Source organism: Erigeron canadensis, chromosome 5 (assembly GCF_010389155.1).
Source record: "Erigeron canadensis isolate Cc75 chromosome 5, C_canadensis_v1, whole genome shotgun sequence".
Taxonomy (NCBI): Eukaryota; Viridiplantae; Streptophyta; class Magnoliopsida; order Asterales; family Asteraceae; genus Erigeron; species Erigeron canadensis.
This window is the reverse complement of record NC_057765.1, coordinates 41,127,663-41,154,766: the sequence shown is the minus strand read 5'-3', so window position 1 is coordinate 41,154,766 and position 27,104 is coordinate 41,127,663. Positions and strand designations below refer to the sequence as shown.

Sequence of the window (27,104 nt, the reverse complement as noted above, 5' to 3'; positions counted from 1 at the left end):
TGCCAGAAATTGAATTATGATTAATTTTTTCCCAATTTCCTTAGTTAACCTAGTTGTCATTGAGTTATATGATATGTTGTTTATGAAAATAATGAGTGCATGTGATAAATTTTATTTCTTGAGAAAAGATGAATTTTGACTAGTTATGAAATTATTGATGAAAATGGTAGGTTGAACTACCTAGTGTGTTTGTCAAAGAAAATGAAACTCAATGACAAATAGGTTGGGTTTTGGGTCTAGGAAGGCTAGTGATTGAGTATGACTAGGTTGAGCTAGTCATAGTTGTGAATGTAAGCTTATACATTTTTACGATATGATCATAGGTTGAAGATTGCTTGTGCTTGTTCATTTGGCGTTATTATCTTTGTTGCGGAGGAGGTGAGTATATTTGCATACCCTTATGTTTACGTTGGGTCAATTACTATGAGATGTGAATGTTCCAAGCATGGTAATTGATTTGGCATGAAGCCCATGTGGGGCATTGTTTATGAGGCCTAAGAACCTCCGGGGCCTAAGAATCCCGATAGTTGATGTGATATGAGGCCTAAGAACCTCCGGGGCCTAAGAATCCCGATAGATATGATTGTTTAGCTTATATGGATCCATATATGTATTGTTTGTGTGCAAGGTGAATATGTAAATGTGACATGACGATGCCATAGGTTACATGTGAAAATCCTTGTACTATGCCCTCCTTCGTATTCGTAAATGTATGCAAATATATTCACTAAGCCTTTGCTTATATTTTAGTTGTTTACACTTTTATAGGTAGTTCCGGAAGAAGGAACTAGTGTTGTTGATTTGAAGAAAGTTGAATTAGAGCTTGAAGTAACTTTTGGAAGTCTTGAAGGTATTTAGGTCATTCTTGGATGAATGACGATATTTTGTATAGATGCCTAGTTGTCCCCTCCTTTGGCTCTTGGTACATTTTGGTTTTAAAGGGTGCAAATCAAATACTTGCATCGGTTGCTATGCAAACTGATTCAAAAGTTTAATAAAGGGTGCAAGTTCTTATAGGATTGTACCATCATTCAACTATATGATACACTTTTGTCAAAACAGAGTTCTTAACGAATGAATTGGTGTCAAAGAAGAACTCAAGCATAAGGAGGAAGTTCTTGATAATGGATCCCCACAATTATATGATACTTGCAAGTTCTTTTGACAAAATGATTAAAAAATTGTGTTCTATAAAAATGTATAGTTTTGGAGAAGAAATAAAAGAAAAAGTATAGGGGGCAGCTCCAGCCTGGATTGATAAAAGATAACATTAGCTATATATATATATATATATATGAAAACTGAACAACGATTGAAATAAGCTAGTGTGGCATCAGAACTCACTTGTCCACCAGAGTTGAGTTCCACCTTCTGCACATTCTTCCTTACCCAATTCTTTCCGCACCTATATATAAGTATAAAACATGGAAAAACAAAGGAATGTTTAGTCGCAAGAGCTGGTACTCTGGTAGTGTATAAGAGCTTTCAACAACATAATATCCGTCCAAATACCTCTTTACGTGATTTCTATGGTTTCCTCGCAACCAAAGTTACATCAAACACATCTCTAAAAGGAGGTCCTTCAGAAGAAAGTTTGTCACTGAAATCAGTAATCATACATATTTGATAAATTCAATACATCATTCAACTTCCAGTAAGAAAATATATAAAAGTAAAGAGCTTGGACAGTATTCTGGTAGCTGAATTAGGAGTTAACAATGTGAATAATCCTCTGCTATGTACTGTATATGATTTATTGTCAACCGGTAACACCGTAAAATACATAAATGGCCGCCAAAACATAGTTCAGAAAATATCTGAATTATTTTGTTGATTGAGCTACCAAGGAGTGAAAGGACGTAATATCACCAACGGTACCAAATCAGATGATTATTAGATAAGAATACAAAAAATCAGACACATACATATGTAGACATTCAAATATATACATATACATGATATAAGACTTCTCATAAATATAGGCATTTTGCAATGAATTATTAATCCAAAACTATAAACTACATTAATCAACTCTGTACATACACATTAGTTTAATACATAATATAATTATGGATAGATGTATACACACAAAAACAAATATAATCAATTACCATGAGATCTACAGAAGTCAGTAACAAAAAAAATATGTATCTAAAGCAAAATCAGTATCAGAAACTATATATAGCAAGCGGAAACTATATATAGCATCATACAGATAAAATATCTGTATCAACGAAAGAACATATTACAGTATTGTTACATAGGGAATTTTGGATAATAGCAAATCTAGTATAGCTGTTAAGCAACAAAGGATTAATGAAAACTATCAACGGCAGAAGATCCAACTTCATTGGATAAGTTTTTGTCTTTAATAGCATTACAGCCAGCTAAGGGTTCAATAATCTCAGCCAAATGTCCGTCAGATCAGTCATGCAAAAAAGTCTCATGGCCTATACGAAACAGTTGATCATAAATTGGATCCCATCTATCAAAGTCCACACACAATTACATAAGCAGGGACCACTACTAAATGTAACATTGCAAGTTCAAATCCATTCTCGTAACATCGACAATCAATGATGCCAGCAATTAGGATCTGTTTTATTTCAAACAGGATATACATTGGGTTACAAAATGTAGCTCTCAAATAAAATTTATAGCATAGCGTCAATAATAAAAGACGACCAGTTGCAAGATAGATGACTCAAAGATGGGTAATGGGTCAAAGGTCAGACCCCACATTTTTTTGGCCATTTTGGATTACTCTTCTAGTCTTTATCTGTAAACAAATGTTGGAATACTCTCAAGTTGATAGTTTGTGAGATCAAGGGTAAATCGTCAATTACTTATTTCAGTTGATAGTTGATCATGTACCATGTTTAACGTATTTTGATCGGTTTGAGATGATCATAATTTCAACTTGAAAGAACCATCAAACAAGAAATGAAAGTATTGAAAAGTGTAATTACCAAATATAGGTTTAGGGTTAGCAGTATTCATAGCCACTGTTGCAAATCATAGAAAGCAACAACAGAAGGTGTAGTTCTGCTGCCCTGATCATTATGTTGGCTATGTGGAGTGTAATGTAAAGACATTAGACATGCATACAAAATTCTATGAAATTGATAGATACCCAGTTGTAAGCACAAAGACAGAAAACCCCATGAAAAGAGGTACCTATTATAATCACCATTTAAGGTTTGTGTCAATCATAAGCCTACGAATGCATATTGGTTAAAATATTCTGATCTACTTGCCAAATAACAACCATGTAACCAAATTGGCCTAAAATCATGTATTTGAAGTTGGCCCTAAGGATTACCTTAGCCGTCAAAGTTGTCTGCGGCGGATCCATATGGCCGTGGTCGACTGCTCATCCTTTGCTTTCGATGACCCTATATCGTAGTGTCTCATAACGTTCTTGACAACAGGTTTAGCTATTGCCTGATTATGATACAAACAAACAAAGCATTTACTCCTTTAGCTTAAAACTAAGACAAATATATCTTTTTTTTTGTAAATTATGAACATATAATCAACACACGTGTTCAGTTCCCTACTCCCATCCTTCCTTTTGTTCGGCTTTTTACTTCCTTCTATTAGTTTCACACCCCAGCCCTAAAACTTTCGAGTTTCCACCATCTGCTTCAATTTCCTAATTAGTTCCAACTTAATTGAACTGACCCATTAGTTAATCTTAAAGGAGTGTTCTATGTTATCAGCAGCTGTGTTTGTTTTTGAAAATATGTTATCATTGCACATGTAATTCTGTAATTTCTCCTTATATGTATTATTAGTATAAAGATTAAAGTAGAAACTTTTAATAGATCTAGATATATCATATACGATACATGTAAATGAATAGGGAACGACATATCTATGAGCAAAAACTTTCCATTACAGTATCCTATTTTATGATGATAAGATTCAAGTCACTTGACAAATCCTGGGCTTTTTATATAGGCTTTGAGCATTGTTTAAAACACAATATCACAATCTGATTGATTTGTGGGTTAATGGATGAGAATTACAAAACTTACTCTTGATGAAGCTTTCCTGTTTAATAGCGCCTTTGGTGAGACAACATCACCATCTTTCCTGTAACAAGAGTAAATAAGAGTCAAAGTTTGAGCTATAATGTTAAAAACAAAAGTTATGTGGCCAAAGTCGAAAAACGATAAAAGTTTACTGTACTTAAGCTCTTCTTATAACTAGAAAGTTATGTGGCTAAAAACAGAGTATATAAAACTTTACTGTCCTTAAAGGACTTAAATTGTTACATGTATAAAAATAATATAATAAAATGGGTTGGGAATATGAAATTTTTAATGCGACACTTTTAATTTTCCTTCTTTCTCTATAAATAAGCTAATTCCGTATCCGTCTTCCCAGATAATAAAAATCCTCCGTTCTGGTATCTTCCATCTTCCACCTCCGCATCTTCCCTCCCCTAATATTCCCTTTCTGGTACCTTCCGTCTTCCACCTCCGCCATCTTCACTCCTCAAATATTTCTTCAAAAATGATACTACAGGTCCGCTCGCTCTCTCTCTCTCTCTGTATATGTATGTATATATATGTATACACACACACACTACATTAATTACATATTATATATATATATGTATACACACACACACTACATTAGTAACATATTATATATATATATATATATATATGTGTGTGTGTGTGTACACACACACTACATTAATTACATATTAACTACTTTTAAAATTAGATAATATAACGTGATCCGGTTATATTAAATACGATAATGCTTTCGATCTTCGGATATAGATATAGATTAAGTTTAATTATAGATAGATATATGTATATATACATATTATTATAATAATCTGACATTTGTTATTGATTATATATACCGGATTAACGGACTTAGGTTCTGCGAAGGAGTTCGACACGGTTTCAAAAAGCATCTGGAATAACCGGAGAAGCACTTGCTGCGTCATGGAAAAGTCGATATGTAGCTTCTGGTCAGGTAATTCTACCAATGCAAATTATTCATGTTTCATTAGTAACAGTTAGCTTTCTGTTCCTATTTACATCAAGTCGTCACCAGGAATTTAGTCCTAAACCGTCTCAATGTCATGTTAATTGCGTCATCTTTCCTTAGAGAGTACTGATCTTCATAATGATATGTGATTTCTTTAAGCCGCCTCTACATTTTGAGCGACCTATCTTTGAGCCCAAACACTTTAGACACATTGCATAACTGTATTAAGGTTCAAATTCTACATGTAAGTAGATAAATATCAGCTTCCAACAACTAACATACATCTACTATAGCAAACTAATCTATAACGTAACATACGCGATCAAAGCACATAGTGAAAGTCAGCAAGAGACACCTATTTTTGTCCAGGTGGCGATTTTTTAGTCCAATAGAAGTTATTGAGTCTATAAAAACCACACACTTTCTCCATTATCAGTGATTTTTGGTACTGCAATCTAAATAAACCTTTGGAACTGTGCCCTAACTAGTAAGACCTATTAATTACACGTATCCCTCTCAAGGACTATGTCATTGACAATGGGAACCACTAAAGGAATTCAGGGGTTAAAGTATATTGTATAATAGTACCCAAAAACCGAAATATTAGAATATTTACAGAACAGAAGTATAGACATAAAGATCCTATCACTTATAATAATTTTCATTTCTCTTTCTATAAGCTTGCTCTATATATAGCCATTTTCCACAAAACAGAGAGTAGCTTATTGATCATATTTTGAAGAGAAATACACAAAACCGAATTAGTAAAGACAATGAACCATTTTAGCATCAATATTATATAAACCAATTTTTTTGATGTGATTATTAAAACAAAAGGTAAATCTTCTAACCATTGATCACAAGTTCAGACTTGGTGTTACAAAAGGCTTTTGTAGCCACCAAGGCCTGCAACACAATTGGCATCAAGTTAATGAAGTTATACATTCAAATGTGTAAAACAGCCAAATTGTAACTGATAATGAATAAAACACAAATAGCACCACTTAAATTGTCGACCCGAGTTAGAGCTCATGCATGGCTATATTATATGTGTTAGGAATAAACTGCACACACACACAAGAACCAGAAAATAACAAGAAAGAAGGACACGAGAGATTTAACGTGGTATCTCAACTAACAAATCTTCTACTTGCATCTTCCACCAACCGAAATCTTTCCCGTTAAACTTTTCATTTGTAATCTCTCCGTCTTCTGCCATTACAATGACTCTACGAAAAATCTGATTACAAAAAAAGTCTCAAATCCAGAAAATCTGCTGAAACCCTAATCTGCCAAATCGAGCCCTAATCTGTGCAATTAGAACTTAATCTGCTGCAGATTGACTGGAGTCCCAAAAATACGACGGCTGAAAATTCTGACTGAAACCCTAAATCTGACTGATCTGTTTCTGGTGGCTGTTTCTGGCGGCAGAACGACGACAGCCCCTGAAACTGCTGCGAAACAGCAGCAGTGAAGGAGATTTGGTGGTGTTTCAAGTAGACAGAACCCTAGCGGCCGGCTAGAGTTCAAACAGAAGTGACGGCGGCAGCTGCTGAGCTGGTCGAAACCCTAATCTGGGTGGCGGTTGGATGGTGGCTAGTCGGTGGTTGTGTGACTGTATGAAACCTAACTCTAGATACCACTTGTTAGGAATAAACTGCACAGACACACAAACACAAGAACCAGAAAATAACAAGAAAGAAGGACGCGGGAGATTTAACGTGGTATCCGTATCTCACACTAAACTGTGTGAACTAATCCACGGACTGCAACTAGAAAATTTTATTAAAGCTTTCTGCAACACTCGAGATGAGGAATTACAAGTACAGGAAAATATATTTATAATAGGTAGATTAGGGTTAATGACTTGATGCCCAAGAAAAACTGAACTTAAACTAAGAGGCTGCTTCTGCCTTAACCAATTAAGCCTTCTAAACTGGGCTGGCCTATCAAGTCTCCATAAATGAGCTACTTTCAAAACAATATCAAAATAATCAAAGTCAATATATTAAAGTAATCAGAAACCTACTCATAGCAAATTTAGACTTTATATCTAAAAGGTTATAGAAAGATATAATCGTAAATCCTAAGAGTTAATATAGGTTACAAATACAAAATTTAATATATAATATTTAGATTAGTTAAGTTATATATCACAACTTAATCAATACGAAAACTAAAAAAGAAACGTACGAAAATTAACTCCATATAAATATTGATTCCAGTTTACCCTTTTTTTCCAACTTTAGTTAAATAAAAAATTTACAGTTTCTTATATTCTAAAAGTGTAACCTATATAAATTGAAAAATACATACCAATTCATCAACAAAGACCATCTCGAACGTTTTGATTTTCTTCGAGTTGTTCCAGTCCGAAACAGTCCATACATGAACAACACGGAGTCGTAAATGATGGTCAACATGTGTTGGCTTAAGATCTTCAAGATGAACTAATGTGGTCATATTTTTTGTTGTTGAAGAAAAAGCCATAACAAACCTCAAACTAAATTAAAAGAAATAATAATAGCAATAACATAAGTATGCAATGTTAAAAAATAATAACAATGATTAATTATGTGCAAAGTATATAAAAAGAAAAAACTTTTTGTAGTTGATCGTAGCTTCTTCTTTTTTTGTCGTACGTGAGTTATATTATAGATTACCAATAAAACCAAAAAGTGTAAAATAATTATTTTTAAATTGAGTGAAAATGTAAATTGGTGATGTAACACCCCACCTTTCTCAAAAGATGAGTCGATACATATGTAACAAAAGAGACCAAGCGAGACATTATATTTATACTTTCAACAGAGGCTTTCAAACATTATACAAGTGACTTTCAACCGGAGGCTAAACTAGCAGAAACACATGAAAACTAACAGAACTGAAGCAAACAGTAACACATGACTTTCCAATCAAATACGAAACTAGCAGATAGATACACTAAAGATGATCGCTGAAAGAATGCAGAGAATTCAAATCGACGTTTAACAACGATGAGTTATAGAACAAGAATCCGTACCTTAAATGATCACGATGTCTAACAGAATCGCCTATCTACCTTTTCCACGAACGATCTACAACGATTATATAGAACTACCCATCATTAATAATAGCTTGTGATCATTCCCGACCCAACCCGTTTTTTTTATGACTGATAAATACATAGTATAGTTACGTTGACTGAATAAGATCATAACTTGACTAATATTTATGTAGCCATTATCTATATGCTTATACAGGTGGTTTGGTTTTAATAACAAAATATATATACACATCTTTTAATCGAGGAAAACCATGCATCAGGTCATCACCCTCGTCCCTGCTACACCCCTAATTTGTTCAAAGTTCAAACCTCTATTTTAGGAATTCAAGTTGATCAAGATTAATTGATAAGTCTAGCAATGTTCATGAATTCTTAAAAGTTTTAGATTCAAATCAGTATAACAAGTTACATACTTAAAGACTCGAAAATTATGTCTTGTCACCATGGCTGATGATTTCAAAAGATATTTTGACTCGTATAACAAAAGTAATGTGACCCGAAAACATATATAAACAAAAGTAATGCTACACCCCTAATCGAAAATTAATGTGTGTTTTTACCTTAGATTCAAACAGTTGTGTTGAAGAACTTTTGCTTGGAACCTTCTGCTCAAAACCCAACCCACGTCCCTGTTCTTATTTTCTTTGAGTATTACTGATGTGTCGATTGAATATACGGATGGTGTATTTATATATATATATTTACTATAAATCCAGGATTTTGGGCCGCAATGTACGGAAGTTCTGTTGGGTTTTGATTACGTTTCCTTCATCCTTCAGGCTTATACATTTTAAAACTATAACATATATGTATCTTTATTAGTATTTGATCTTTACTTGAACTCTCAGATATAGTTTTTATAAGCTATTTAATTAAACTTCGTTCATCTCAATTATGTAAGACTTATATATATGTATTACACATGTAAATTATAATGATTTCAAATATATCATTATTAGACTATTTTATCTCAAAATTTGGGGTATTATAGGTGATGGAAAACCAAAAAGTGTAAATTAATTATCTTTAAGTGTAAATTGGTGATGGAAAACCAAAAAGTATAATTAATTATTTTAAATTGGGTTAAAGTGTAAATTGGTAATGGAAAATCAAAAATGTAAGTTAATTATTTTTAAATTAGGTTAAACTGTAAATTGGTGATGGGAAACAAAAAAATGTAAATTAATTTTTTAGATTGGGCTTAAAGTGTAAATCGGTGATGGAAAACCAAAAAATGTAAATTAACTTAGATTAATATTAAAAAATTAGAGGTTTAATAAGGATGGAGGATTAAGCTCTAGGAGGGGGATTAGGGGTGCCAAGTGTACCCCTAACCCTCTCTTTTAGTTATATTATAGATTCGATTGATGGGAAATAATCTAGTTCTTTGAAATAAAAGAGAAAAATAGAAAACAATTATAATAACTATTAGTATACAATGGTCACTATACTCATCCATCAATACTTAAAGTATATTAACCAATGTGAGTTATAAGAATCAATAAAACAGTAAAGCAGAAAATAAACATTCTTAGGCACAGATTACGTTTTTCAAATGTAATCTTTTATTAAGAAATAATCCATACAAAGAATTACAGGGTTGTTACGGAAACAAGATAACCTACAATATCTAAACAACCCTATGAATTGACAAACAACAATCAAATAAGTTCTTTCTCAAGAGAAGCAGCCCAAGCTGACTTCTCACAAACGAGGCTGTGTATAAGAGCAAAGAGAACTTTTTGTGAAGAATGATTCAAAGGAATGCATACATATGCCTTCAAGGATTGTAGCTTTTATAGGCGAAAGCTTCAGTTTCTCTTGGTGTCCAAATAAGCCACGTATTGTTCTTATGTTGGATGATCAGGGAATATTGGAACGTGCCTTCATCGTAATTGTGGTCCCCAAAACCTGCAGCACGTCATTTTGATCGTCCAATGAGAGTATGGACATGCATATGTAAGTAAACCACCAACCCAGATTCTAGGAACCTTCCTAGTCACGTCATACGTCCTTATCAATAAATCCAGGCTGTAATCTTCACTGATTGTTTAGACACAGATTGCTCGTTTGTCAAGAGCAAATCTGTATAAGTGTTTCCAAGCTAACTGCTAATCCCAAGCTGTCTTCCACCAACAACTTGATCTTCTATCTTCAATCCTCCTCTTTGATTTGGACTGAATGCTTAACCATTTGATGCAGCTTGAACAACACTTGCTTCCATAAGATAAACAATTACAATATATGAAGCATGATCTGAGTCAGTTGCAGATCGCAAGCTGTGTCAGCTTAGTCTGACCCAGATCAGATTACAAGAACCAAAAGATTACTAAGTGTTTATATATCAGATTTGTCATCACCAAATTTACAAATAGCTGGGACTCAACAATATGTATACATGTCGATTAAATGTAAAAAAAATGAAAAATAATATAAGATCACTGAGAGTCACGTATATATATAATAAAAAATTTGCAGTTTGTTATATCTAAACGTACTACAAACACAAACAACAATTTTAGATTAAACGATTTAAAGTTAAGCTCAACAAAAAGAGAAACAAAAAGTGTACAGTATATAATTTGAAATATACATACCAATTCATCAACAAAGGTCATCTTAAACGTACGTCTCGATCAGTAATCTTGTTCCTCGTGAGCTAGCAACATTAACAACGGATATGCAATCGGATTGTTACAACAGAAAAAGCACCAATATTTCAATTTTGGAATTCAAGTATATTGAATCCCTATAACCAGTGTCACAATTTAATCAATACGAAAACTAAAAAAGGAAACATATATATGAAAATTAACTACATATAAAGATTGTATCCAATTTACCTTTTTTTTTTCCAACTTTAGTTAATTAATAAAAAAAAATTGCAGTTTATTATATCTAAACGTACTACAAACACAAACAACAATTTTAGACTAAACAATTTAGAGTTAATCTCAACAGAAAGAGAAACAAAAAGTGTATAATATATAATTTGAAAAATACATATCAATTCATCAACAAAGGTCATCTCAAACGTACGCCTCCATCAGTAATCTTGTTCCTCTTGAGCTAGCAACATTAACGACGGATATGCAATCAGATTGTTACAACAGAAAAAGCACCAATATTTTTTATCTACATTTTCCTATGATTAATAATCTCAAATTGAGTAAAAATCTAATTATCAATCATATATTAATAATCAAACTTTATCTAAAAGAGGGAAAAGATTTAAACTTATTGTAATCTTATATGATTGAATTTATACGATCATAAAGAAGAAATTTTAGGGTATTGAAGATCGCAGAGTCATAGATATAGAGAAAAATAAGGTTATAAAGGAAATATACAAAATATAAAAAAAGTAGAGGATTAATAGTGAGAATCAAAAACAATATTGAATAAATAAAGATAACATGCGTACGTTTATTAAGAAAAAAATACAACAGGATAGATAAAAATAAAATAGATCAGAGAATGCATTAGAGATTTTTTCCATATACAAATATGGAAGAACAAAAAAGTTGCGGAGTGAATAGAGTTAGGAATAGCTTGGTTGAAAAGATTAGAAAGAGAGAAAAATGTGTTAATATAGAATAGAATACTCATAATAATAATTTATGATATAGTAAAATAAAAAATAAAAAAATATAGAAAATAGGAGAGGATCAATAAGGAATTATAGTTACGAAGATTAATTAGGAGAGATTATATAGATATAGATAAATAATAATAATAATAATAATAATAAAGTTTTTTTAATTGAAACTAAAAAGGTCGGTCAATATTATTATTTTATTTAGAAAATATTAAAAAAAAATTGAGGATTAATAAAAGGGAGTATTAGGCTCAAGAAGGGGGATTAGGGGTGCCAAATGTACTCCCAACCCCCTCTTTTAGTTATATTATAGATAGATACGTGAGTCTGAATGATCTTATATTCGATTATTGGGAAATAATATAGTTCTTTGAAATAAAAAAGAAAAAAAGAAAATAATTATAATAATTATTAGTATCCAATGGTCACTTATGGAATGGGGCGAAGATTTGACGATCCAGCCCGAATCGCCACCGACTAATCATGTACATTGGCCTCGTTCGGCGATCCATGTTCCAATTGACCAACACGACACATCCACCTTTTATTTGACCAAGGTGTTGTTTTGTAGCAAAATAGCCATGTAATGGGAAAAAAATAAATTAAAATTCTTACTTCTTTTCTTTTTACTCTATTTAATTTGGTATACATTTTACACAACATACTTTTTATACATATTGTTAACTTTCTTTCACTTCCTAACCTTTTTGAAAAAAATGTTTCTCAATAACTTCAACAAGTGGTTTAACACTGGCTACCGTTATCAACATCCAAACAACTCAAATTAACATCCGTTCAATCCGTTCAATTTGATATAAACAATCCTAACTTGTTTAACAACCTGACAATTTTATTATTCTATATATAACTAAATTTGAGTGTTTTTTGTTAGACACCGATAATGAAAATGGACATAAGAAAACCTTACCAAATTTTTCCAAAAAAAAAAAAACTTAAGAAAATCTTTTAAAAGGGCTTACCAACTAGCAATAAAAAATGGACTCATGAAAAGTTTTTTTAAAGAAAATTAACAAATAACAATAAAATGACCTTTTGAAGATAAAACCAATAATAAAAATGGTCTTGTAAAAACATTTTAAATATTACTAATACTTATGTAAACATGAATTTAAAAATTACGGAAATATAATAAAGTTGTCAATCTAAAATAAAAGAGATAAAAAAAAACTATAGTGAAACATAATGATTATAGGTGTTTACTTTTCACCTCGATATATGTAACGAAAAATAATAATGAGTATACTCAAGTGCACCATCATAAAAGTTGACCCGCCTAAAACGAATTGTTTAAGATTATTGGGTGACAGAAATTTGATTTTAGGCCTAAACTTACTCTACTCACTTCAAGACTAATGTTTGTAAAATAAATAAAATAAAATAATAAAATAATTTCAGCCTGACCCGAAAGAAGTGTTTGAAGGCCATTGGCTGAAGAAAGTCGTAGGCTTCTAAGTTTTTTAAGGTTAAGACTTTCATGACTTTTAGTTTGACAAGACATGTTATATACATTGTACATATTATTTTGTCGTTTTGCATACCATAACCTAAACTTTTGTTATCCGCCTCTCATCCATACATTAGAAAAAAACGAATCCTGGGTTTCTTTTTTTTTCAACACCTCCATACATCAAAAAAATACAGAAAATCGAATCATGGGTTTTTGTAAATCGCCTCTTATCCATACATCAAAAGACAGAAAATTGAATGATGGGTTTCTGTAAATCGCCTCTTATCCATACATCAAAAGACAGAAAAAGAATCCTGGTTTTCGTCTGTTGCAAGTGCCAGATCTCTATAAAATGGTACACACATATTTTACTTGTATATAACAAACAGATCTAGCAGACAATTTACAATGTAGTTATATACATATATATTTCTTGATCTGTTTTTTTTTTCTTTCTTTCATATAACCACTAGATTGATTTTCACAGGATATACGAAGGTGGATTTGTGTGACATCTATCTGGTCTCATTCGAATCTTGAGATTTTTAAAAAGGTACGTGCAAGTAATTCTCAAACTAAAATTTACAGATCATGACATCCTGTTTTGTGTTAAATTCATTTATTATTAGTTTGTGGGCTGTTGATTTAAACCTTCTCTGTTCTGCAATTTGCAATTTGCTTGTCACATAGGTTTTTTTAAACATAAAGTTTGATACTTGCTATAATTCTGGCAAGTTTGCAACTTTGAGCATACTGTTGTGTATAGTAATTTGAATCCAGGTTGGATTTACATCGTAACCAAAACATTAAAGCTACAGATTTTATCAAAGTATCAGCGATTCATTACGAAGTAGATGATGATTGATAACCGAAACAAACTACATCTGATTTTGAGTGATGCAATTTCTACAAAGCACCATGACTCCTACCTGAAGTACCTGCATACAATATACAATGGAATTATGGAAGTTAAATGAGAGTAAATAACAAATTATGTACTGTATAGTAAGCTGATCAGTAATTAATTAGAGTGAGTAAACACAGAAACACCTTTATACAACAGCTACATGTTTAAACTTTAAACACTTTTAGCTAAATTGTATATTCAAAGAATGTATAATAAACAAAGGAAAGACAAACACGAATTAATAGAGAAAGATAAACACAAACCCCTATTCATCCGACATCACTTAGATGAATGTTAGCTTTTTTTGAAAATTATGTTTTCAAATATGTTCAAATAAGCACACTAAATCTCGTAACAAGTACAACATACCATTAAAACAAGACGACTATTAAGATTTAAACAAAATCGCACATTCTGTTTTCCAAGATCACTAAAACAAAGGTCAGGTGTTCACAAACAAATCTTGATCTTAAACTAAGAGTAAATATGATAAGAGGATGAACTTTACGTCTTTTTAGGTTAGAAGGAAACATGGAATTAGGAATGTGCTGTTGGGCCGTATGTATATAACTATATTCTGGACTAACGAACTAAAGGAATTCAAATCATAGTTTTGACATTTAAATAGAATAGAATCCATACCTCAACAAGTGTATTAATTGATAGTCCAACGATCACAACCGTCTCTCAACAAGATCTACATTGAGCAATATATATATAAGTAAATCCTGTGACCAAAGTGATAACCCAAATCTTTCCACTCTTGACGTGTAATGATCCAATTTCAAAGTTATGATTTAAACATTTAACGCAGTGGTTTACAGTTAACCAAAAAAACAGTAAGAATGGTACTAAGGATCAAAAGTATTTACAAACTGTTACAAATTAAGTTCCATTCATGATTTACCTTTTTTTTTTTTTGAAAAGAAACTTTCATTATTGTATCGCCAACATACCCAAATCGGGCAGTGGCCACCATATTACACATATCTACAACATTTACAAAACATTGAAGTAACATTGAAGGAGCACCAATCACTCCAATTCAAAGAAAACTTTCTACCTCTATTTCTATACCAAAGAAAACTAAAAGCCTTGATATCTTGAAAAACCTTCTCGGCAACTATAGATTTTCCTTCAAACTTCTTCTCGTTTCTAGCCCGCCATATACACCACCAAGTGACGAAAACAATTCCTTTGAAAATCTTCCTGCCCTTCTTGTTGAAACCCATATGGTTGTCCACTTCAAAAAGATCTTTTATCGAAAAGAAATAGATGGGACTAACCTTACACCATATTCCCACTTTGTACCAAACCGAAGCTGCCAACGAACAGCTACATAGAAGATGCTCAGTTGTTTCCTCGCCTTCTCTACATAAATCGCATATGGTACTATCAAAGAGGCAATTTCTGTTCTTAAGAGCCACCAAAATTGGCAGTCGATCCAAAGAGACTCTCCACATAAACACGTTGCACTTCTTGGCTACCCACTTTGACCATTTAAAAACGAACCTTTCGCTATAATCAACTTCTTTTCTTAAGAAGACCTTGACACTTTTAACCGAGAACCTACCGTCCGCGCTCCCAACCCACCTCCAACTATCACGACTGTTATTCAAAACAAAGGGTGACAGGAGCTGTAACAAACTGTTCCATTCATCGGCTTCAGCTGCAGCAAGGGAACCCCGGTTCCAATTACAAACATTCCAGACAAAACCATTACCTCTCTCAAACCTATCTTTCACAACACATTTTTTCTCCTTTTCCAGTTTGAAAAGAAGAGGAAAGCGATCTTTAAGCGGGTTCTCACAAGCCCAGGGGTCAATCCAGAATCTAATAATACTTCCATCCCCGATCTCTCCTTTTAATAACATGTTCAAGCCAACTCCAGAGACTGAGATTTTCTTGACACTACCCACCAAGGTTTTCCAAACTCCAGTAAGAGATCGGTTACAAGGCAATGAGTCCCAGCATCTTTTAGTATTGTGTAACGATTCAATCACAGCCTTCCATAATGCCATGTGTTCGTTTCGAAATCTCCACACCCATTTACTTAACAAAGCCAAGTTACAATCCTTTAGTTTACTAAGCCCAAGACCCCCCACAGCCACCGGGGACGCCACACGGTCCCAAGAAACCCAATGAATCTTTCGATTATCCCCAGAACCACCCCATAGAAACCTTCTGATTAAGGATTCGAGTTGGTGCAAAATTTTATCCGGAACCTTAAAAATAGAGAAATAGTAAGTTGGAATACTCTCCATTACTGATTTAATAAGAGTAATACGTCCCGCCATAGAAACCGAGCGCGACTTCCACAAAGAGAGGTGGGCCTCAAAGATATTAACCAAAAACTCCCAATTCACCACCCTGTTCATGTTACCCCCAATCTTTAATCCCAAGTGCTCGAACGGTAAGACGCCTTCCTTGCACTTAACAACCCCGGTCATTCTTCTCACTTCTGTATCACTAACACCGACTCCAAAGAGGCTGGACTTATTTAAATTTATACAGAGGCCTGAACAAATGTGAAAAATGCGAAGAATTCTGGTGATCTTTCTTAAATTCTCCTCTGACCATTCTCCCACAAAAGTACAGTCATCTGCGTATAGAAGGTGGGAGATCAAAGGTCCATTATTTGGAAGCTGAATACCAGAAATCGCCCCATTCTCTCCAGCTCTGCGCACCAGACTTGTAAGGCCTTCCATGACGATCAAGAACAAGAAGGGAGAGATAGGGTCCCCTTGTCTCATTCCTTTGAAGCATTGAAATTCAAAAGTGGGGGAGCCATTTACCAAAACAGCCGCTCTTGCAGAGGAGAGAATTCCGTAAATCCATTTACACCAACGGGTCGGGAAGCCCATTTGTTCCATCACCGACATCAAGAAAGACCAGTTAACATTATCATACGCTTTATTAAAATCGACTTTAAAACAAAAAACCTTTCTTTTATCTTTTTTTGCCCACGAGACTATTTCATTTAAAATCAAAGGCCCATCCAAAATCAGCCTGTCTTTAAGAAAAGCAGTTTGCGTGACCGAGATCAGGGGGCTCAAAATCTTCTTTAACCGATTCGCCAGGGCCTTTGAGATTACCTTATTTATAATACCAACCAAGGTAATGGGTCGGTAGTCATTTAAACTTCCAGGATCCTTCACCTTGGGGATTAATGTGATGAACGCAGAACCGCATCCATAACTAATCTCCCCAATGTCAAAAAAGTGGTTAAAAATCCTACCAAAATCATCTTCCAACCGATCCCAGAATCTCTTCACAAATCTGAAGTTAAAACCATCTGGACCTGGTGCTCGGTCATCACCGCAATCATGGACGGCTTCTTTGATCTCTTGTATCGAAAATCTTTCAATCAAGCTTGAGGCATCTCTATCAGAAAGAACAGACGGCAGAAGACATTCCATCTTAGGTCTTTCCTTCCAATTTTCTTTAAATTTATCTTTAAAGAACCTGTACACCTTCTTCTTAACTAACGACGGCTTCGAAATCCATTCCCCATCTTCCATGAGTCCGGGTATTCCATTGCTGACTCTTCTATTGTTTATAAGACCATGAAAGAACCTGGAGTTCTCATCCCCGTCTACGGCCCATCTGCATCTAGAACGTTGCTTTAGGTCAGCTGCTTTGAAATGTGCTAGCTCGAGAATTTTTCTTTTGCATTCCATTCTAGTCCATTGTTCATTTTCTGATAATTCCTCATTTTCCAACTTTTTATCCAGCTCTTCGAATTCTTTAGCACATAAAACAGCCTCTTCTTCTTCGTTATTCTTTAACTCCTCTCTCCAAATTTTTATTTTATCACGAAGCCATCTTAACTTAAGCATGAGAACAACATCAAGTGTCCCCACCCCTTGAAAAGTCTCGAAAGCCTCCACCACGGTTTTCTCGAAGTCCTTCCTATCTAACCATGAGTTAAAGAACCTAAACGGTTTAGGCCCGTAATTCAACTCTTTAATGGTCAGAAGGATAGGGTTGTGGTCAGAGAGCAATTTCGGGATAGCTCTAAAGCAAGCATCTGGCCATGTGTCCATCACTTCTCTACCAACGAGCAATCTATCAATTTTGCTTAACTTTCTACCCCTCTCGTCATCAATAGAAAAAGTGAACTGATTTCCTTTCATTTCATACTCATGGAGATCAGACGACCCTATAAAGTTGTTGAAATCACGGGCACAATGGGCCTTGAAGACCGAACCTCTTCTTTCCTCAGCCATCCTCACCGTGTTAAAATCGCCAATAAAGAACCACAAACCATCCATACTTCGTTTAAGATCAACTAATTTTACCCACAACTCTCTTTTAGCTCTATTGCTTTGAGGGGCGTAAACATTCACAATATACACCGTTTCATCTACCCCCTTCAACATACCTTTAACTAAAAGGAAGTTCCCGTCTTTAATGCAATCTACCTTTCTAAAGACTCCAGGATCCCACAAGTTTATCAAACCACCAGATCGTCCACTAGCCTTAACAATATCAAAATCCAACTCTGAATTTCCCCAGTATTTATTTAAAATATGGACTGGAACATCAATGCATTGGGTTTCTTGGATAGCAATGAAGGAAACTTTCTCACACAATCTAATACCTTTAATCCAATCCGATTTCCCCACCCCCTTCACACCCCTAATATTAATTGAAAGCACATTCATTAAGGAGCCTTGTTCATACCTTCGTTTTCAATAAGCACTCGAACTTTGTCGTCCAAGCCTTGTAAATCAACACCAGAGTCCACCCCCATCTCGAGAGTTTTTTGGACTTCCATCTCCACTTTGTCTTCCTCAGTCTCCATTTTATCCTTCTCTTTTATTGAAACTTCTGCAGGGTCTTTAGAAATTTGGGGATGAAGAAAATTAGTTTCCTGGTCCAAGATATTATTAGGGTCACTATGTATGATGACTGGCCCAACCGCCCCTTCTTCTCTAATCTCCGTGATGGGCTCAACCAAATTAGAGTTGGGCTCCCAACCCAGGTCCAAGTCACAATTATTTGGCCTTTTTCTCTTTCTTGAGGATAAAAAACCAAAAGGATTAATATTTTCCCAGCTTTTATTAAATTTGTTTGGATCAATTGGGGGTCCCTCTGGTGTGGGTCCATGTTGGGGAGAGGAAAAAACAAAATGATTATTGATGCTCTCAACATTCTTTATAGCATTTAATGGACGTGCATGATTTCCTCCTTCCCCATGCAGCGCCTCTTCGTTTCCATTGTGAGACTCCACCCACTCACCTTCTTCAATTTCAGAATCCCGGCCACCTGAAACAGCAACGTCACCGGCGTTAGCTCCATCCATAGGAGGATGACCCACACTAACCACTAGACCACAAGGAGGACACCAGTCTAGAGTTTTTTCCTCGACCCAAACTCGGAATTTTTTCTTTCGCCATCTGATAGTGATGACCTCCTTAACTTCACAACCATCTCCGACTAGGATTCCGACACATTCGACAGACCTGTTATCGTCAGAATCATTGGCAGTAGAGGGACTGACAACTTTCCCAACCTTATCACATATTGAGTTGATGACCTTTGCCTGAGATAATTGAACGGGAACTCCATAGACTCCAACCCAAGCGATTCTTTCGAATGGAAGAGACTGTCCTACCCAGATTTCCAGTTGGCTGAACCATAGCTCCCACATGTCTTTTTTAGCTATAAAAACTTGGGCCTCCTCCGAATTCTCGAATATAATAAGCATGCTCATACCCCCAAGATATTGGATCTTGACTCCTGAAAAACCTTTTTCCCCCAACCGGCCATGGATGGAGACAAGAGCATCAAAGGAGCTGCATCTGGCAACCAGTGCTCTATCATGGAACTCCGTCATCCTAGTCACCGAGTCTTCTATGACCAGCTCCTCCACCTTCTGGACCTTCTCTGTAACACATCTAACAACATCGCTATAAGAAAACATCCCTCTAGAAACAGGAATGGTATTGATAGGGGCCTTAGGTTGTGCATGGGGTGTCAGTTTAAAAGGCCTTCGTGCCGCCTCCTCCATATTTATAGATATATTCTCCATAGCGAATTTCGCTATTTTAATCCTCAGGCGAGATCTCCCCGACCAGACGTGTTTCATCCTCTTCTCCAACTCCTTCCAATCATGTACTCCTTTGAAACTGGCAAAACCGAATCTTGCCCCATCTTTATTACGTTTTCTTGCAATATAAACTCCCACGACTTCCCCGTATCTCTTGAGAGTAGCCACCAGATCTCCAGGTCTACATCCTTCAGGAATGTCTGCAATGAAGAATTTAACAATCTGTTGGAATTTTTGCTTATCTTTAGGTTGTTCTTTTTGTTGTTTTTTGCTTTTTACTTCCTCCCAGGGGTTTTCTCTCTCACACTCTCTCTCACACATGATTTTTCTGTATCCATTCATGATTTACCTCAACTGCGAAAAGAGGCGAACTCTAGCAGAATTAACTCTTGTACCCAATGCGTTCTCCCTCTATGTATATACATGGAGTTGCTAGTTTTGTTTTGTTTTATAGTGAATGTTTTACCAATATCTTTTAAATATATGGGGTTTAGGTTAGTGGCTTTTGACCTCATGTTTCCTAATCTACCAGTCAAGTTTATCTATGTTTAACCTTTATCTCCATATCAGCAAATAGATATTTGTTATAATTACAATGTCACTTATACCAAATTCATTTCTAGCGTTATATTATTTAACACTCAGGGTAAATTTATTAACTCGGTATATAGTTTTCTATCTTATTTATTTATTCAACAATCTTAGTAACATGCATACTCAGCTATTTAATTTTTTAAACACACACACACACATATATCTCAATTACCTGTTTGCAGCTTTCATTATCTTTTCCTTAATATGTGGAACATCTTGAAAGGTTTCTTCAAGCTTTTTGGCATCTTTCATGTTCTTGGTTCCAAGAAGATAATGCAGTCTTCTACAAAAGTAATAAACATAGTTAGTTATATATATGATACATATATACTTAATATATGAGGAAACGATTAGAAGCTTACTTCAGCATTCTGAGGGTATTATATTTCAGACCACTAATTTGATATTTGTCCCAAATGACTTCAGATGTTTTTTCGTCATTATGTAATATACTCATAAGTGTATCCAAAATAGCCCTCAAGGTATAATTCTGAGCGAATTTGTTAACTGCTTCGAAATGATCATTCCCGAAAGAAGAATCTAATGGTTTGTTTTCCGCTATATCTGAAAAAAGCTGATCCAACAAAAGAAATGAATAATGCAAACTCTGATTTGTATCATATACCTTCAGCAGAAAGTCATCATTCGGTAACTCTTTTTCTTCCAAAGTCTCCAGTAACTTCACAATGTCTCTGCTTAAAAGTTAAGTGAGGGTTTTTAGAGAAGTTAAAAAAAATACTAGATAGGACTATTATTTATAAACCTATATACCTGATCATGCGCCTCTCACCGCAATATTGAATTACATGCTTAAAACCCTCAAAGTATACTTGGTCTGAGAACTTCTCGAGATGATGTAAGTACTCCTTCAGGAGAGGCAGCTTACCATCTGAATATATGTATCTCTGGTTCAACGAAAAAGATATGAACAATTGAATACATTGAAACTATAATATTAAAATCAGTAATAGTTAAAAGCTTTAAAGACATGAAGACTTACCGCCATATGTATGGCAATTCTCGGCTGCAAGTTCTGCCCTAATTTTTGGCACACCAGTATTGCTTCATTCTCATATTTTTCTTTTATGAGAGTTGAGGCGTACTGGTTGCGCAATTCACAGTCCTCAATTTTGTCATAGATGAGCCTTGCTTTGTCAATATTTTTACTCACTGTATAGCTCTTAATCAAGTCAGTATACACCTTGTTGTTTGGTGTGATGCAATATGCTTTCATGAGCTCCCAAACCTACAGAATACTGTACACTATCAAAATCCCCGATAATATATTTTTTCAAGTAACTAAATATTGCCTTACTCTTTCAATTTGTACTTCTTGAGAGGAGTTCCTCAAAGCTTTGCTTATAAGGATTGGACCATTTACCGGTGCAAATCCCATTTTAAGGGATGTCTCCAAATCATCTACAGCCGAACTTCCCGGGCTGATTTTTGCTGAACTCAGCCATCTACACTGGCTAAGCCTGTGATTTTTAAGATGTTCAATCACAGGCTTGGCCAGTGTAGATGGCTGAGTTCAGCAAAAATCAGCCCGGGAAGTTCGGCTGCAGATGATTTGGAGACATCCCTTAAAATGGGATTTGCACTGGTAAATGGTCCAATCCTTATAAGCAAAGCTTTGAGGAACTCCTCTCAAGAAGTACAAATTGAAAGAGTAAGGCAATATTTAGTTACTTGAAAAAATATATTATCGGGGATTTTGATAGTGTACAGTATTCTGTAGGTTTGGGAGCTCATGAAAGCATATTGCATCACACCAAACAACAAGGTGTATACTGACTTGATTAAGAGCTATACAGTGAGTAAAAATATTGACAAAGCAAGGCTCATCTATGACAAAATTGAGGACTGTGAATTGCGCAACCAGTACGCCTCAACTCTCATAAAAGAAAAATATGAGAATGAAGCAATACTGGTGTGCCAAAAATTAGGGCAGAACTTGCAGCCGAGAACTGCCATACATATGGCGGTAAGTCTTCATGTCTTTAAAGCTTTTAACTATTACTGATTTTAATATTATAGTTTCAATGTATTCAGTTGTTCATATCTTTTTCGTTGAACCAGAGATACATATATTCAGATGGTAAGCTGCCTCTCCTGAAGGAGTACTTACATCATCTTGAGAAGTTCTCAGACCAAGTATACTTTGAGGGTTTTAAGCATGTAATTCAATATTGCGGTGAGAGGCGCATGATCAGGTATATAGGTTTATAAATAATAGTCCTATCTAGTATTTTTTTTAACTTCTCTAAAAACCCTCACTTAACTTTTAAGCAGTGACATTGTGAAGTTACTGGAGACTTTGGAAGAAAAAGAGTTACCGAATGATGACTTTCTGCTGAAGGTATATGATACAAATCAGAGTTTGCATTATTCATTTCTTTTGTTGGATCAGCTTTTTTCAGATATAGCGGAAAACAAACCATTAGATTCTTCTTTCGGGAATGATCTTTTCGAAGCAGTTAACAAATTCGCTCAGAATTATACCTTGAGGGCTATTTTGGATACACTTATGAGTATATTACATAATGACGAAAAAACATCTGAAGTCATTTGGGACAAATATCAAATTAGTGGTCTGAAATATAATACCCTCAGTATGCTGAAGTAAGCTTCTAATCGTTTCCTCATATATTAAGTATATATGTATCATATATAATACTAACTATGTTTATTACTTTTGTAGAAGACTGCATTATCTTCTTGGAACTAAGAACATGAAAGATGCCATAAAGCTTGAAGAAACCTTTCAAGATCTTCCACATATTAAGGAAAAGATAATGAAAGCTGCAAACAGGTAATTGAGATATATATATATATATATGTGTGTGTGTTTAAAAAATTAAATAGCTGAGTATGCATGTTACTAAGATTGTTGAATAAGATAGAAAACTATATACCAAGTTAGTAAATTTCCCCAGAGTGTTAAATAATATAATGCTAGAAATGAATTTGGTATAAGTGACATTTTAATTATAACAAATATCTATTTGCTGATATGGAGATAAAGGTTAAACATAGATAAACTTGACTGATAGATTAGGAAACATGAGGTCAAAAGCCACTAACCTAAACCCCATATATTTAAAAGATATTGGTAAAACATTCACTATAAAACAAAACTAGCAACTCCATGTATATACATAGAGGGAGAACGCATTGGGTACAAGAGTTAATTCTGCTAGAGTTCGCCTCTTTTCGCAGTTGAGGTAAATCATGAATGGAACTCAATTTGTAACAGTTTGTAAATACTTTTGATCCTTAGTACCATTCTTACTATTTTTTCGGTTAACTGTAAACCACTGCGTTATATGTTTAAATCATAACTTTGAAATTGGATCATTACACGTCAAGAGTGGAAAGATTTGGGTTATCACTTTGGTCACAGGATTTACTTATATATCACCAAACAAATTGTTTTTTTAAAACTCCATGCATATTACTTATAAATAGAATCAATATATATTGTAATGGGAAACTTAAGAGATATAATTATTCGTGAAATTGGGAAACTATGATAAGTTTTTAAAGTTTAAAATTAGTTATATTGCTCAATGTAGATCTTGTTGAGAGACGGTTGTGATCGTTGGACTATCAATTAATACACTTGTTGAGGTATGGATTCTATTCTATTTAAATGTCAAAACTATGATTTGAATTCCTTTAGTTCATTAGTCCAGAATATAGTTATATACAAACGGCCTAACAGCACATTCCTAATTCCATGTTTCCTTCTAACCTAAAAAGACGTAAAGTTCATCCTCTTATCATATTTACTCTTAGTTTAAGATCAAGATTTGTTTGTGAACACCTGACCTTTGTTTTAGTGATCTTGGAAAACAGAATGTGCGATTTTGTTTAAATCTTAGTAGTCGTCTTGTTTTAATGGTATGTTGTACTTGTTACGAGATTTAGTGTGCTTATTTGAACATATTTGAAAACATAATTTTCAAAAAAAGCTGACATTCATCTAAGTGATGTCGGATGAATAGGGGTTTGTGTTTATCTTTCTCTATTAATTCGTGTTTGTCTTTCCTTTGTTTATTATACATTCTTTGAATATACAATTTAGCTAGAAGTGTTTAAAGTTTAAACCTGTAGCTGTTGTATTTGTTATTGGAATGTATTATGTATGTGAATAAAGGTGTTTCTGTGTTTACTCACTCTAATTAATTACTGATCAGCTTACTATACAGTACATAATTTGTTATTTACTCTCATTTAACTTCCATAATTCCATTGTATATTGTATGCAGGTACTTCAGGTAGGAGTCATGGTGCTTTGTAGAAATTGCATCACTCAAAATCAGATGTAGTTTGTTTCGGTTATCAATCATCATCTACTTCGTAATGAATCGCTGATACTTTGATAAAATCTGTAGCTTTAATGTTTTGGTTACGATGTAAATCCAACCTGGATTCAAATTACTATACACAACAGTATGCTCAAAGTTGCAAACTTGCCAGAATTATAGCAAGTATCAAACTTTATGTTTAAAAAAACCTATGTGACAAGCAAATTGCAGAACAGAGAAGGTTTAAATCAACAGCCCACAAACTAATAATAAATGAATTTAACACAAAACAGGATGTCATGATCTGTAAATTTTAGTTTGAGAATTACTTGCACGTACCTTTTTAAAAATCTCAAGATTCGAATGAGACCAGATAGATGTTGTCACACAAATCCACCTTCGTATATCCTGTGAAAATCAATCTAGTGGTTATATGAAAGAAAGAAAAAAAAAACAGATCAAGAAATATATATGTATATAACTACATTGTAAATTGTCTGCTAGATCTGTTTGTTATATACAAGTAAAATATGTGTGTACCATTTTATAGAGATCTGGCACTTGCAACAGACGAAAACCAGGATTCTTTTTCTGTCTTTTGATGTATGGATAAGAGGCGATTTACAGAAACCCATCATTCAATTTTCTGTCTTTTGATGTATGGATAAGAGGCGATTTACAAAAACCCATGATTCGATTTTCTGTATTTTTTTTGATGTATGGAGGTGTTGAAAAAGAAAGAAACCCAGGATTCGTTTTTTTCTAATGTATGGATGAGAGGCGGATAACAAAAGTTTAGGTTATGGTATGCAAAACGACAAAATAATATGTACAATGTATATAACATGTCTTGTCAAACTAAAAGTCATGAAAGTCTTAACCTTAAAAAACTTAGAAGCCTACGACTTTCTTCAGCCAATGGCCTTCAAACACTTCTTTCGGGTCGGGCTGAAATTATTTTATTATTTTATTTTATTTATTTTACAAACATTAGTCTTGAAGTGAGTAGAGTAAGTTTAGGCCTAAAATCAATTTTCTGTCACCCAATAATCTTAAACTATTATTGGTTTTATTTTCAAAAGGTATTTTATTGTTATTTGTTAATTTTCTTTAAAAAAACTTTTCATAAGTCCATTTTTTATTGCTAGTTGGTAAGCCCTTTTAAAAGATTTTCTTAAGTTTTTTTTTTGGAAAAATTTGGTAAGGTTTTCTTATGTCCATTTTCATTATCGGTGTCTAACAAAAAACACTCAAATTTAGTTATATATAGAATAATAAAATTGTCAGGTTGTTAAACAAGTTAGGATTGTTTATATCAGATTGAACGGATGTTAATTTGAGTTGTTTGGATGTTGATAACGGTAGCCAGTGTTAAACCACTTGTTGAAGTTATTGAGAAAAATTTTTTTCAAAAAGGTTAGGAAGTGTTAAACCACTTGTTGAAGTTATTGAGAAACAATTAAAACCCTTTATAAAAGAAAGTATAGAAAAAACGAAGCAGTTGTAGTCACCCCCCCCCCCCTCCCTTCTACAACTACTTGTGTACATTATACATTGGTATCTTGTTACACCTCTGGGATATAACACATATGATAGTTACTTCCCTACTTTATAACCATTTTAGATAAGTATTGATGGATGAGTATAGTGACCATTGTATACTAATAGTTATTATAATTGTTTTCTATTTTTCTCTTTTATTTCAAAAAACTAGATTATTTCCCATCAATCGAATCTATAATATAACTAAAAGAGAGGGTTGGGGGTACACTTGGCACCCCTAATCCCCCTCCTAGAGCTTAATCCTCCATCTTTATTAAACCTTTAATTTTTTAATATTAATCTAAGTTAATTTACATTTTTTGGTTTTCCATCACCGATTTACACTTTAAGCCCAATCTAAAAAATTAATTTACATTTTTTTGTTTCCCATCACCAATTTACAGTTTAACCTAATTTAAAAATAATTAACTTACATTTTTGATTTTCCATTACCAATTTACACTTTAACCCAATTTAAAATAATTAATTATACTTTTTGGTTTTCCATCACCAATTTACACTTAAAGATAATTAATTTACACTTTTTGGTTTTCCATCACCTATAATACCC

General features: G+C 33.8%; 2 long non-coding RNA genes across 2 annotated transcripts; both read right to left on the bottom strand.

Annotated features, from left to right (window-relative positions):
* Positions 1-1,048: 1,048 nt before the first annotated feature.
* LOC122602172 lies at positions 1,049-4,183 on the bottom strand. The gene is made up of 5 exons (XR_006324170.1): positions 4,041-4,183; positions 3,323-3,444; positions 1,513-1,580; positions 1,345-1,405; positions 1,049-1,249 (listed from the first exon to the last, which is right to left on the bottom strand). It is a non-coding gene; the product is annotated as an uncharacterized LOC122602172 (long non-coding RNA).
* A 9,618-nt stretch (positions 4,184-13,801) lies between these two features.
* Positions 13,802-25,366, bottom strand: LOC122598951. The gene is made up of 3 exons (XR_006323798.1): positions 25,331-25,366; positions 14,675-14,729; positions 13,802-14,063 (listed from the first exon to the last, which is right to left on the bottom strand). It is a non-coding gene; the product is annotated as an uncharacterized LOC122598951 (long non-coding RNA).
* Positions 25,367-27,104: the final 1,738 nt, after the last annotated feature.